Source organism: Halictus rubicundus, chromosome 13 (assembly GCF_050948215.1).
Source record: "Halictus rubicundus isolate RS-2024b chromosome 13, iyHalRubi1_principal, whole genome shotgun sequence".
Classification (NCBI taxonomy): domain Eukaryota; kingdom Metazoa; phylum Arthropoda; class Insecta; order Hymenoptera; family Halictidae; genus Halictus; species Halictus rubicundus.
In genome coordinates, this window is record NC_135161.1 from 5360492 (window position 1) to 5373774 (window position 13283).

The following is a 13283-nucleotide window of genomic DNA, read 5'->3' on the forward strand; positions in this document are numbered from 1 at the left end:
TCAATGAGAGAAATTTATTTCGTTCGCTAATAGTAGTTATCGATGATCGAATTTCTTTTCACTTGTTCATAATAATTATTGATGAGAAAATTCATTTCAGTTGCTTATTCAATTACTGAGTTGTCTACTCTTTTTCGGATGGAGCAAGCCTGTGAAATTCGTTGAAAATGTTTCGTGCAATATGACGAATCAACAGACCACAAGAACAACACAAAATCTGAAAAAAATTTTTCAAAACTTTTTCATCTGGGAAAGTCAGAAATATAGACTCCCGTATTTATGAAAACTAACGTGCATAATTTACGCTGTGCCTGCAATTCAGGTTAGCGTTGAACGAACCTTTTCTACTGTAAAATTAATGTCAGAGGATTTGCGGTGTAATTTGTCAGGAGAAAATTTGGAAAAACTCGTGTTTGTCACATTAAATTTTGATTGTAGCAATTAATTTTATGAATAAAAATTTTTGTAAATAATTGATTGTTTACCGTTTGGAAGTTGTACTATTTGGTAACAACTATTACAGATTTCCTTCATCAATAACTGTTATGAGCGATCGAAATAAACTTCTCCCATCGATAACTCTTATTAGCGATCGAAATAAATTTCTCTTATTGATAACTGTTATACATGAGTGATCGAAATACATTTTTCTCAACGATAACATTCACCAACAGGAGAAAAAATTGTCGGTTACCTATAATCTTTATTTGCGACCAATACGATTTTAGTTGATGAAGTACTTGCTATTCCATAGCTTTTTTTTCTTTTAGGTTATAACAGTTATGGTCCCTGCTGAAAAGTAACTGATACATGTTGTCTTACAAAAATGACGAAATTTAATTTATTTTAATTTTGTGCGGTTCCCATTAAATATATGTATTTAATCATTTCCCACGAAAGCATCTTTATAATTTCAGTAATTGTAAAATAAAAAAACTGGAACCCATCATTTTGACCGGCGCATAGTGGACGAAAATGCCATTTTGGCGCTCTAAAATAATAACTTCTAAACCGTTTGAGATAATTGAATGAAATTTAATAGGTAAAAAGGTAACATTTTATAGTTTCAAATACAATAAAAATCAATTTGAATGTACACGGTGCTTATCAAGTACACAGGTTTTAAACAAATTATAGAATAAGTGGGATTAATATACCTGTTCATCTGCATTAATATTCCTGATGTAAATCTGTAATTTCTGGTAGATTTGTTGTAAGTTGTGGCAAATGAAATATTTTGCATTGTCTGGTCAACAAATCATAGTTTATCACAGTGTAGTCGGTGTCAGGTTCTATTAGGTTCCGGCTAACATATGCATACTTGAAGTTCAAATTGGGGCTAAAAACTTGTGCTCACTTGAAAAAACTATAATTTTCAAAATGTAATAACAATTATTTGATTTAAGATCGTTTTGAATCCTAGAAGATGTTAGCTTTCATATTGTCTAAACCCAACTCACCTATTCCTAATAGTTTTCTTTTCAATTGCACTTGAGTATTGGGAAAATCTTTTGAAAAGAGATAATTTCACGTTTTTAATTTTTTCCTCCAACTTTGCTGGCCTCCTCTGGGTTGTGGAGGGGCATAAAATTTTTTTCGTACTTGCTGCCTTTGAAATGTTCTTAAACATTTTCGATGTCTATGTTCGAGGTCTATGTTCTTAATTATTTAAAAACAAAAGAAAATTTTTCCATTTTCGTGCGCCGATTTCGCGTTTTCGCCCACTGTACGGCGGTGGTAGGTTTAGTGTTAATCTAATGGCTACGTACATTGATCAGAAAAAATATTATACGTCGATTTATCCCCTTGGGATGTGTTGTGCAGTTCCTGAGAACGATTTCACCGTGTACGGTCGCGTAGAAACTTACGTGTTTAGTTGCCTTAATTATTCCGGTGGTTTCAACGACGCTAGAAACGAGGAGAATCGCGTTGTAAGGAACATCGAGTTTTTCGATTTTCGTGACGTCGCAGCGATGGCGGCGCGTCCGATTCCAACAGGGAAAGGTACTTCAACCGGTTAAACTGACATTTACTGGTTCTCCGGGTGGACGCGGCCTTGGCATCGCGTTTCTTTCGACTCGCTCTGTGTCGAGGTTATCACGATACTCAATTTCACCGTGGCGTTGCGTTGCGCCGCGCCTCGTCGGTTCGTCTCGATTCCTTTCGGGATACGGTGAAATTCGATTAGATTCGATTAACGCGAATCCGATCGTTACGCGCCCGGGAAAACTGCTCGGCAGCGTTGATGTATCTTTAATGACGTCGAAGAGAGCGTGTCGGAACGATTTTACCGCACGATTCTCGCCTGCTAATGGTTTTTAACACCGCCACGTTGTTATTCCGATCGTTAGTCTAACCCTTTCGCTTTTAGATTTCTTCTTAGCTGAATCAGTGTCATGGCTGATGTTCGTTCGAGGAAAGAGAAACTCCTCGAATCACATTGTACTGAAAATACGCCGATTTTCAAAATTTTTTTTTTAATGAAAACACTAGGTCAATCTCTTCGAAACTTTTAGGACATATTATGTAATATTTCAACAATATACAGAAATTTTTTTGAGTATAAATATGCCTCAGAAATAGAGTTATAACCGCTCGTCCAGAGGGCCTCGCCACCGAAGGAGTAAAATGGCGGGAAAGATACAGTCGCCAATTCTTGTCTAAAATAAAAAACCGAGAATTTTCTTGATTATTATATAATACTGTAATAGACGAATCTAAAAAACCGAGAAAAAGTGTAAATTTGTAAAAATGGTGGGATTTTAAAGGGAAGTTGCGATTTTTGCCAGAAAATTCCATAGTAATCAATGCAAAAAAATGGTTTTATTTGATGTTTTATGCAAGTCTCAGGTTCATCGACGATGGTTGGTATTCGTCTAGCTGTATGCCTCGGGACAACTCGATTGGACGAGTAGTTATATTTCTACATAACTTTCCCGCCAATTTGAAAGCAGTGGTTCCGAGAAAAACCTATTTGAATTTTTCCTGCCATATACCAGCTGGGCGACGCGCATGTTAATTTAACTTTGGGAATATATTTTCCATGAGGATTATTATTCATGAAAAATTTTTAATAATCGATTTTTTGAAGTTTGTAATTCAGATGCCCCCTTGAAACGAGGATGCTAGAACATAACTGTTATTTGTTGTACGAAAAAATGTTTCGAACAAAAGTTTCATGATTTTCTGGAGGGGGGGGGGGCATACAGTGCTCTAATCTGTTATTTATTACTTTGCCTTTTTATCGAGATACGAGGGTCACCTTCAGTTTTTAAAATGAAATGTCTAATACTTTTTCTCAAATTCAATTATTTATTTGTTAAAAAAAAATTAAAACAAATTAAATTATTGTATTTATTTCTTAAAATAAATTTTTTAATTTATTTATTTATTTTTTTTAATTTGTTTTAATTCTATTAATTTTTTTCGCAACTGATCGATTAGAACACCCCATATCTTTATAAGCATCAATGGAAGCCTTCTCTTCACTGGTCAACAACTTGCCTCGTGGCATTCTAGTAAAAATAAATACAAATATAATATATATACAATGTTTATTAATTTAAAAATCAATTTTAGTATAAATACGCACATCAGAATTACAATGAAAGTTCCTTTGCTGAGACTCACGTGTTATCCACACAAAATCTAAGCACAAACTACAGTAACGGACATAAATTTAAGACGATGATACGCGATTTCGATTATACGCGATTTCGATTATACGCGTAATATACAAGTACTGTCTTTCTATTCTGTTTGATATTTCAAAGTAAGACAGGTATATGTTTCACCTCCTTCATCTCAATGTTGTGATCGTCAAATGTAAACAATGTAGAAGTTTCAGTCGTTTGTTTCCTCTGAACGTTTAAGACGATCTGTCTAACAAGCAACATCTATTACGTTCTTTCTATAATTTGCTATATAAATTTTGAAATCGGAGTCTGGCATACCTTCCGTTGGTTGAAGTTTATATACAGGGGAGAAAAGTATGGGTAAAACTCGGAGTTTGCTACCAAACGAAAGAGAACAAATTGTAAGACTACGAAAAGAAAAAATGACATTTTCCAAAATAGCAAGTCTTGTAAATAAATCAGAAACGGCTTGTAAGCAAGCGTGGTACACATTTTTAAAGACTGGTCAATATTCTGATCGATCAAGAAGCGGAAGACCTCGGAAAACAACTGCGAAACTGGATCGTCGGATTCACCGCTTATGCGAAAAGGACCGCTTTCGTTCTGCAAGTGATATTGCAGTTGAAATAAACACGAACAGTGACACAAACATTAGTGCTAGAACTGTTAGAAGACGTTTGGAAAACTTCTATTTAAGAGGACGAAGACTCCGGAAGAAACCAATGCTCAGTTCCAAAAATCGGAAAATGCGACTTGCGTTTGCTAAAGCTCACGAACATTGGACGAGTCAAGATTGGCAAAAAATACTATTTTCAGACGAATCAAAATTTAATCGTGTTGCTTCTGATGGGTTACAATATGTAAGACGCCGAATTGGTGAAGATTTGAAACCACAATGCGTTTTACCCACAATTAAACACGGGGGTGGTAGCGTTATGGTGTGGGCGTGTTTCTCTCGCAACGGCCCTGGACCAATACGTCGTATAGATGGAATTATGGACCTTTTCCAGTATATAGACGTGTTGAAGAATACCATGTTACCATATGCACACAATAATATGACTCATAGTTTCATATTCCAACAGGATAATGATCCAAAACACACAGCCCGAGCTGTGAAAAATTTTTTTCGTGAAGAAAATATTAACGTACTACCGTGGCCTTCGCAGTCACCAGACTTAAATCCAATTGAAAACTTATGGAGTAAAGTAAAGAAAAGTGTGGCAAATTATAAACCAAAAAATCTTAATGAACTTTACTCTATAATACAAACGGCTTGGAATAACATTCCTGTTGAAAAATGTCAAAAATTAGTAGATTCGATGCCGAAAAGATGTGCCGAGGTGATAAAAAATAATGGATTTTGGACAAATTATTAAAATAAAACAAATATTTCACACATTTTTCGAATAAAATGTTTCTTTTATACATAGTCTTAAACTTTTGACCATGAAAATATAATATAGATTTGTTTTTCTTTTGCATATTATTACTATTATGCTTAGAAACATAATACAAATTTTTGTTGCCAATATGTAAACAAACTATTCATCTGTTACTACCAAAATAAAACCACTGTATTTATGTTTTTCATGTCAATTGAATTATTACTTCCTTCTCTTCTTTTCGTCTTAAACTTTTGTCCGCTACTATAAGTGGTTTTATAGAAATTTCGCACTCCCGTTCCGCGACCTTCGACGAAAATGTAAATGACTTAAAAACGTAAACATTTGTGAGAGAGTGGCGTATACAGGGTCATCCGTTTTTAAACGGCTAAACGTCAACCAGCTATAGAGGACCCCAAATGAAACAACTTTCACCCCTGACACTTTTTTTGATTCGGTCTTGATTTTTAGATAATTGCAAAAACCCGTCATTTTTTGCGTTCACTTAAGATTAAATATATTAGGACTGCAATTATGTATCTTGATGATTTTTCCTTTGTTTGGTTTAAAATAAATAGTGGCATCTTTTTTATTAAGTCAACTTTTTTGTATGACCTTTGGATCTTGGTTTTTTTTTTTACATGGGGCACGCCGTGGAGACTGAATGAAATAACTTCGAATCAAAAAAAGTGTTAGGGGTGAAAGTTGTTCCATTTGGGGTCCTCTATAGCTGGTCGACGTTTCGCCGTTTAAAAACGGATGACCCTGTATATCTCTGCTCAGTAGTCAGTATACAATGTTACAGAGATTTGAAAAGAAACAAATTTCTCTATAATTTTTAAAAATACACCAAAATGTAGGTGGCTTTATAGAAATTTCGTGCAGTGTATGGTCTAAGGTGCCAGGGGCATCCTATATAGAGTATAGCGGACAAATGGTGTCGTTTCTTTTCATCTTGTACAGTGGCGTGCAAAAGTTCCCGGCCAGATGGTTTTTGCTATTTTTCTTCCAAAAAAAAAGCGTCAAGAAATTTTTATTAGAATCAGATATAAGGGCATATTACGTGAAAGAATACTATAGAAAAAATCAATACTGCTGATTCTTCATACATGTTTATTTAAAGAATAAGTAAACTTGCGTGTTCAAAAGTTCCCGGCCAGTTTAAGCCGGGATTGTATTTAAGTCTGTAAAAGGTCAGTAAGTGTTTACATTCAAATAATATTACGTGTTGTTAGTCTTCAGTTGGTAGTCAGTCGCTGAAACGTAAACATTGTTCGAAAGACATCTGTCGAAGTACGCAAAATTGTGATGGAATTGTCGTTAAAGGGAAAGTCATCTCGCGAAATTGCATCAGTATTGTCTATCGGGAAAAGTACAGTGAACGATACAATTAACAGATATCGTGCAGGGCATGGCGTGAAAGATCGACCGTGGAGTGGAAGACCCCGAAAGACCACTAAAAGAATTGATAGAATTATAAAACGTAAATCAATTGCGAACCCAAAGAAGACAGTTAGCAATATTGCAGCAGAACTACAACAGGAAAACGTTGCTAATATTAGTCGATGTACGGTAACAAGAAGATTACATGATGTAGGACTGTTCGGCAGAGTTAGTGTTAAAAAACCACTAATCAATAAGAAAAATAAAGTAGCCCGATTAAAGTTCGCCAAAAAATATTGTGACTGGACTGTTGAAAATTGGAAAGCTGTTCTTTTTTCGGATGAATCTAAATTTAATCTATTCGGCAGCGATGGAAGACAATATGTATGACGTTTAGTTGGCACAAGAAATGATCCCAGGTACCAAACACCAACTGTTAAACATGGTGGAGGGAGCATTATGGTATGGGGAGCTTTCTCCGCTCAAGGAATTGGTCCTCTTATAAAAATTGAGGGTATCATGACTGGTGTCACGTATAAAAAAATTTTAGAAACTCATATGCTACCATATGGTGAAAAAGAAATGCCAGAAAATTGGTTTTTCCAACATGACAACGACCCCAAACATGCATCGAAAATCGTAAAAGGGTGGTTGTCTACAAATAAAGTACAGGTTTTAGACTGGCCTTCTCAATCTGCGGACTTAAATCCAATAGACATTTTTGGGGAGAGATGAAACGTCGAATGAAAAATCATGGAAGTTCCAATAAAACACAATTTTTTCAAAATTTAATAGAAGAGTGGAACAAAATACCACACGACTACATTACTCGGTTAATTGAGTCCGTGCCTCGTCGCTGTGCTGCAGTTATTGCTGCAAAAGGCATAGCAACGAAATATTAATTACATATAACATATTAAATAATGTACTGCAAAATTGTTACAAAATGAAAAACAAGCATAATTTTTTCGTTGAACATACTGGCCGGGAACTTTTGAACACGCAAGTTTACTTATTCTTTAAATAAACAAGTAAGAAAAATAATTAGTGTTGATATTTTTTGTAATATCCTTTCACGTAATACCACCTTATTTATGATTCTAATAAAAATTTCATAACGCTTTTTTTTTGGAAGAAAAATAGCAAAAACCATCTGGCCGGGAACTTTTGCACGCCACTGTATTTCCGAAATGTCCACCACGTTCGTTAATCGAGGTCAAACGATGGTTAGAGATGGTTCAAGGATTCTCGGGCGAAAAGCGAAAAGCGAAAAGCGAAGGAGGTTCAGGGATTTCTGGTGAAAAGGGGAGCAGGCGGCTAAAAGCCCGATGAAAGGATCGAGGAGCCGGGGGTTAGTTCGGCTGACCCTAAGAAGCTGCGAAGGCTGTGTGTCTCTTTACGGAGTTCACGGCCGTCTTCTTTCAGGGACCACGCCGGATCGATGCTGCAACAGGATCCTCGGCTAGGGGAACGAGAGGGGGATGGGGGGGATGGGAGTCCATGGTAACCTTTCGCGAAATGCAAAAGGACCGGGGAACAATACTCGAAGGAATTTAATTAGAGAACAAGTCGGTTATCAAAGTATAACGAGTCACTGGTGCTCGGCTGTTCCATTCGATACGTAATCTCCTAAACAGACACAATAGCTGTATAATACAGGATAATGAACGGAAACTTTGTTCGTTGTTTCTCGACGGGCTAATTGGTCCCGTCCGGCGGGCGGCGAATAAAATGCAGAAATAGATTCGGTCCGGATCTACTGAAGATCGTCTTAGACCTTTCGTTGATCATTTTCCTGCAGCTCTGGTGCAGATATACATCGTTGAGATGATCGAGTCACTTGCGATTGATATTTTAACCCTTTGCACTCGAAGCTGTTACTAAACTCCAAAACAAAACATTTCTTCCGACCTAGAATATTTCCCTTTTATACAGGGTTCACCCGTTAAGTTTTGTCACCAATTTTTTAGGCATTTCCGGTGGTGCAATCAAGGTAAAGGTCACCTTGACTTTTTTAAATCGCATCATATGTTATGGACATGATAGGATTGTTGCTGACGTCGAGACGAATTCAACGGTGTATCATACTATGACTTTAAAATGACCTCAAACTCGAAATTTTTGTGCAAACGTAATTCTAATGAAAAATTATTTCTTACAAAATAAATCAAGTTAGATCAGATGTTCGAACTGCGATCCATCTTCTATGATACATAACTCCGCTCTTCGTATTAGATTTTTCATTGACATACATGTATATATTTAAAAAAGTCAAGGTGACCTTTACTTTTGTACGTAAAAAGCATTTTTTCAAATTTAAGAATATGCGAACATGTAGCTCACCAAGTACAGATAAACTTTTGTCTACAACATTTTTTCATGGCACTACCGGAAATGCCTACAAAATGGTGACAAAACTTAACGGGTAGACTCTGTATATTTTTTTTCATGTTATACATACGAAAATGGTGCAATTTAATACTGAAATGTTTAGTAATTTATTAAATACAAACAAATTTAATAATGCATAAAATATTTTGAATACAGAAATTTTTAGTGACGCCTTACAGTCACCACTCGAGTGCTATACCTTCCGTCACCGGCGCGCGGACTCATGCTCCGCTTTGTTCTTGATTTGCAGAGAGCGGGGGAACTCTTCTGCTCTGTCCGTCTCGGTATGCTTCGAGGGAGGTGTAAATGTTATCAGTACCAAAGTAGCAGTTTGTACGTGCGTTTCTGTGGCTGCTACAATAGATTGTGTGGAGCGACAATTACAGTTGTTGCGTCGCCAGCTCCAATTTCAGGGTTTACGCTACGATCGAATTAGGGGATGTCATTTTTGGGAAGGTCTCCTAGAGCCTCTCTAGGAGATTATTGATTTAGGACGCAGGAACGGTTGGAAAGTGTCAGCGGATTTTCGTGAGGAAATCAGCTCTGTCGTACCGCACTCAATGGCACTTGACGTCATACCATAGGCCCACGTGTAGCGCCAGGGGGCCCGTAATTTATGGGCCGGTCTTGGAAATGCGAGGGACTTGGAGGAACATGCTATTATACTAAATTTATGTCTTCATTATTTCATTTACACCACAAATACAATATTGTGCTATCTTATTTCTATGAAAAATGGTATACGGAGCCACGGTCCGCAGCCAGTAACGGTACACAAAAAATGATACACAAAAAATATCGCGCAAAACGAGACACAGGTGTACGTAGCTGTGCCGAGACGACTCGTATGATTTATTTGAAGTAAAAAAAAAATAAAAAAAGAATTTTGCATCGGCCGGGAATCGAACCCGGGCCGCCCGCGTGGCAGGCGAGCATTCTACCACTGAACCACCGATGCTCACGTGCGACTCCGGTTCTCAGGTGCTGAGCAGAAGAAATATTTTCCATGTTACATAATCAATAACTGCTCCTTTCTCCATTGCTGTATGAACGTACCATTTCGATGACCTACTTCGTCTCTTATTATTTAAGAGAGTGTACTAAAGGAAAAAAAAACGAGAGATAGAATGGACATAGAAAGAAATAAAACTCGTACAATTGTTTATAAGATTTTCAATTAAAAAAAAATATAAAAAAGAAATTTGCATCGGCCGGGAATCGAACCCGGGCCGCCCGCGTGGCAGGCGAGCATTCTACCACTGAACCACCGATGCTTCTGTCGACGCTGCTCCGTTTCAGACTACCAGAGTATAGTGCACCTCTGTCTTCGATTGGTATAGATTCACAGTAGCTCGCCAAACATTATTGATTATCACTTTGACAGTGCTAACCTCGGGTCTATTTTTACTTCCGCGTCTACCACTGTGTACACTACGCTAATCTGTTATAATCTTCTGTTGTGTAATTACTAGACTGCGGATTTTATGCATTTTACGACAGAAATGAGTAACCACAATTTAACACGTTGACTGCCGTGTCAACCATATGTGGGTGACGGAATTATTTGTCCTGGTTTTAAAATGAATTTTTACGTTAATATATTCATTGTACCAAATTCAATTGGGATCTGTAAAATGCAAGAAAGCTGGAGGACTACTCAATATCATAAATTTAATTTCTTTCAATTTTTATTTCATTGAATAACTTGCTTTGATTTTATGGAATTTTTGAGGTTTCTAGTTTGGCAGTCAAAGTGTTAAAGCAGCGGGCATGTTAACACTAAACGTACCACCACCGGTTCTAGATTTTTTGTTTGACAATTTTTAAAATTATAAAGAGCAACGATTGAATAAATATCTTTAGTAGAGCAAGCGTTGCAATAAGAACTGCGTAAATTCTAAATAAATTAAATCTTGTCATTTTTATAAGGCAACATGTACCTGTTACATTTATAGCTCGGTATTTTTAGTGTTAAAAAGATTTAAAGATATCAGCGTACAGTCAAACCTGTTTTTGTTCGGTAGATAGGGACCTCATAAAAGAAACCGCACAAAAAAATATTCAGAAATTTCATAAATAGCTATAACAAATAATTTTTTACAACATATTAAAGAAAATAAAGTCTCACTTAGAAAATATGTCAAAGATTTACGAAATAGCGAGAAGGTGCTTTCCAAACAAAATAAATAATTAACACGTTCGCGGACGTGAATGCTATAGCATTCATTTTCATAGTGATGCAAAATAACATGAATGCCATAGCATTCAAATTTTAAAGCCAATTTTTATTCATTTAATTTTGTACAACCTTAAGTTTTTGTAATTAATATACATTTCAAAGTAATGACCAACTGTCATTACTAATGACAGTTAACTCATTATTATTGTTTATGTCTAATCAGATTACGGATAGTACAACTAGTTTCAAGAAAAATTGCCTGTCTATTTTTGCAGCTCACTGAAATTTGTACTGTCCGTGAACGTGTTAAATTACACATGGAAACATTTTTAAAAAATTTAATTTCTCATTGTAAACATGGAGAAATATTCAAAATGCACATAATTCAATACTGTTCGTCGTAGTCCAAAACGCGCATCTTCTTGTGATGAACTGGTTCAAAATCGCTTTCGTCACTTGAAGATATTAGAGTTGATTTATTTTTTGTTGCCATGAAGTCAGTGATAAGTTTTTGCGACGACGGTCGTTTGATCAGCTGCTTGTAAACGTCACGATAGCCAGATGTACACGATCGGAGCTCTTTTTGGAATTTCAAACTCCTTTCGGAATTGTTATCTATTTCAAGAAAATGCTTTTCCAATTTGTTACAAAGCTGGATCCCTGCAGGGGGTCCCCATTACCAGGGTGTTATAATACCAACACCGTTGGCATTCATATACCGCATAAAAAAATGGCACAAAACAAATCGCACAAAAACAGGTTTGATTGTATTGGCTTCAGCTTAACAAAGTAATTAAAAGAAGAAAGACATTTTTATTTCGCTCCTGCGTCTTGCAATCGATGCAAACATTTTTTATTTTGCATGAAGATCCGCAGTCTGATAATTACGTATTCCCGATATCATCCTGAGCAGCAGCACGCTGCTAAAAAAAAAAAAGAATAACCTTGCCTCGATAAAAAATGATAACGAGCCGAAGAGACCAGAGCCCGATAAACGATACACACGTAGATCGTGTCATTCTGATAATAATTACACTTCAGAAACTTTCCTGTCACATTAGCGCTACACCTACATGCAAGAAGTAGAATCAGCCGGCCATGATCAGACGCGCCAGAGCCGCGCGCGTGCTCGAGGAAACTGCAATGTTGCTTTTCTAAAAAACGAAGCCTCCTACAACTCAATTAAGCCGTTTATTTTGAAAGTGGCCTAAGTCCACTTATACTTAAATTGAGGTATTTAAGGGTTTGTGTTTCAATCAAATTAAAAATATACGCATAGGATACCAATGTGTCATACTACTTAAGTGTATCTAAAAGAGGTAAATATACAGCTCCTATTGAAATAATAGCAATTATTAAGTGAATAATATGTGTTTTCTTACCTAAAAATGGAGTTTAGTCACTTTCAAAGTTAACAACCAGATTCGTTATAAAATTTGAGAGAGCCCAAGTCCATTCGACATAATTTAAAATGCTTCAAATTGAAAAAACAATACTCAATTTACTTTATATATCTTTACAACACTTCAAAAACACAATTTATGCAATTCAGGACATGAATTGTGCAAGTTATTACCTTTCCGGCACTTTTTGATAATGTCCTTCGAACATTGTCAATAATGGATTGGACTTAGGCCACTTCCAAAGTGATGGTTTTCATTATTGAACCAACTGCGAAAACTTATGTGTTCAAAATTATCGTATATACTCTGAATATACTTAACCGCAAATGCTGTTTACGACAGCTAACTTGAAGTCGTACACGTAATTACGGGCAACAGAACTAATTGACAAATGGACTTAGGCCACTTTCAAAATAAACGGCTCAATTGTACTACACAGTTTCGACTTATTTCTCCATCCGGATTCACCCTGTTTCTAGCCGATAAAATCGTAAGCGATTTCAAGCATGGGCAAGAGCATAATTGGTACCAGAAGTCTGGCACCAAAACGTTAAATTCTTATTTCGTGACGTAGTCTTTTTCGGTCCCGGTCGACCTTACAGGTAAACGTTCGTTTCCGCTCGAAAAGCATCGGGACAAAGCCTCTCCGGTTTTCCGTTCTCGTTTTTTAATCCTGGGAGCAACGTCCACGAGTGGCGCGCATTATTTCCCGGGTTTCGCGCACGTCTACGATTACAGGACGGTCTTCGGTCTCTCTCTCTCTCTCTCTCTCTCTCTCTCTCTCTCTCTCTCTCTCTCTCTCTCTCTCTCTCTCTCTCTCCCTGTTCCTCTGTCTCTCTCTGTGTCTGTCGCTTGGTTATTTTTCTTTTCCACGAACACGGTGCACGCTCCTGCCGGGAGAGGACGG

At 36.7% G+C, this 13283-nt stretch overlaps 1 protein-coding gene and 2 non-coding genes across 5 annotated transcripts in view; 1 reads left to right on the plus strand and 2 right to left on the minus strand.

Moving 5' to 3' along the window:
- The window catches only part of Dora (zinc finger SWIM domain-containing dorado), a 493890-nt gene that overhangs the window by 399458 nt on the left and 81149 nt on the right, over nt 1-13283 (plus strand). The gene's annotated exons all lie outside the window — the stretch shown is intronic.
- Trnag-gcc (transfer RNA glycine (anticodon GCC)) lies at nt 9682-9752 on the minus strand. Its single transcript has one exon. It is a non-coding gene; the product is annotated as a tRNA-Gly (tRNA).
- Trnag-gcc (transfer RNA glycine (anticodon GCC)) lies at nt 9998-10068 on the minus strand. The gene has a single exon. It is a non-coding gene; the product is annotated as a tRNA-Gly (tRNA).